A 2,365-nucleotide genomic window follows, 5' to 3' on the forward strand; every position below is an offset into this window, starting at 1 on the left:
TGATACTTTCTTGGTTTCCAATTTATTTCTGTGGGAAAGATATGAGATAATCTGTTTTCTTAAGAAAGCCTTCAGGTTTGCCCAGAGTATTCCTGCAGAAACCTCTGAGGATATATTTGTCTCTAAAGAAATATTGATTTGCTTGAATATAAATTTTGTACAGTTCTTGTCTGCTAATAAAAGTGGACTAAGATGCCATGTGCAATACGAGTATGTGGGGCATAATGAGTTTAGCTCCAAAATCAAAGGGGTATGGTCAGAAATAACAATAGCGTTGTACTTAGAAGATTTAATCGTAGGCAAGAAATTGTTATCTAAAAAGAAATAATCAATTCCTTGAGTAGCAATGATGCACTGGAGAGTAGAAAGAATATGCTCTTAAATTTGTGTTTAGAAATCGGTACGTCTGGATTTAAAACACAATTAAAATCCCCAGCCATTATAATTTTATGAGTGTTCACATTGGGAATGGATGCAAATACATTTTCTATGAATTCCTTATCATCATCATTGGGTGCATAAACATTTATTAAAATCACTTTACAGTTAAATAAATTACCTATGACAATCACATATCTTCCCTCAGGATCAGGTGTTACATCTGATGATACAAATGAGACTGTTCTATGTATAAGAATTCCCACACCTCCAGTTTTCTTTGTAAAGCTGGAATGGAACATTTGGCCAGTCCAGTCTTTGTGCAGCGAAAACTGATCCTTGCTTAATAAGTGGGTCTCCTGTAAAAATACTATTTTAGTGTTTAGACCTTTTAGGTGAGAGAATACTTTCTTTCTCTTAATTTGTGATTCAGGCCTTTAAGATTCTAGTTAACTGTCCGGTCTTGGAGACACTGCTTCTGAACTTTTGTTGTCATTTTGTAGTCTTAACAAGATAAGACAGCTTTGACCTTAGTTTCCAATTTTCCCAGGAGTTATTGCCATGAAGTCTATTGTTATGTTGGAACTTATTAAAATGATAGATTAAAGATAGTTTGCTCTCTATCTAAATGGTGCCCCATCCTCATTTTGCCTCCCCACTTGAGGCTGGACCAAACTGCAAAGTCCCAGTCCTCTGACATACTTAGAGAAAGAGCACGTCCAAAACAAAACAAGCCCCCCAAGGGCAGCATATGAGAAATAAAATTGAGATATTTATTGCCAATACAGTCCAACTACTATAAGCATAAAAAATAATCTTCAGCAATCTTGAGATAGTAATATAGTAAACCCAGGGAATCATGTTAAAAAGTGGAGTTCCCTTCAGAAGAGAAAAAAATATATATATTTCTTCCACACATAATTTACATGCATGCATATACTGTAACTGTAATTAAGGCATAAACTAAAAGTGGCAGAGAAGGGAAAAGAATGTATAATTACAGTACCAGTATCATTGCAAGCGGATCAGACAACCGGCAATATCTTCTTTGCCATGCCATTACAGGAAGCAACTCACGATCGTATTTCAAAAAAAGTTTTGGGATCAGTTATCTTAACTCTTTTTCTGCTTCCTCTGTAGTGGTAAAGATGTAATGCTTGTCTTGAATATCCACTTTCTGTTTGGCAGGGTACAGGCTACGAATTTCACTGAGTTTGGACTTTTCATGATTCGCTGGAAGACCTTCGATTCTAATATTATTCCTTCTGCATCCATCTTCCAGTCTGTCACCTAGACTTTTGGATTCGGAATTTGCAGCCATTGCTTTCCCATCCGCGGTCGATGACAGATATTCAGCTGTTTCAATTGGAGTCATAAATGTTTGCTTAACGTCTTCCAACTGATCGCCAAGTGCTCTCAGTTTATTTTCAAACTTAGATGCATTTTCCTGAATTTGTTCCTTGTTGCATTTTTATATGGATTGATTGTGTGGTGGGATAAAAAGTGAAAATTCTAATTCCTTGTGTCTTGCCAATACTGAAGCATTGCCTGCAATACTAACTAAAGGAGAAGTACGTATAGTGCAGCAAAGCCCACCATCTTGCTTCATGACAGGGTCAGAGCTAATCTGGCTCTGAGATGTGTGATGGTCCGGGTTAACTACATGGTAAAACATGACAATAAAATGCATTAAACATCCTTCGAGAGCAACTTCTCCCAGCCATCCAAGAACAGATTGGTGACAAACAATGCCTTTTCCAGCATGATGGAGCACTGTGCCCTAAGGCAAAAGTGGCTAAGTGGCTCGGGGAACAAAATATCAAAATTTTGAGTCCATGGCCAGGAAACTCCTCAGACCTTAATCACATTGAGAACTTGTGATCAATCCTCACGAGGTGGGTGGACAACCAAAAAGCCACATATCTTGACAAACTCCAAGCATTGATTATGCAAGAATGGACTGCCATCAGTCAGAATCTGGCCCAGA

The sequence above is a fragment of the Polypterus senegalus genome, chromosome 3 (assembly GCF_016835505.1).
Source record: "Polypterus senegalus isolate Bchr_013 chromosome 3, ASM1683550v1, whole genome shotgun sequence".
In the NCBI taxonomy this organism is placed as follows: Eukaryota; Metazoa; Chordata; class Cladistia; order Polypteriformes; family Polypteridae; genus Polypterus; species Polypterus senegalus.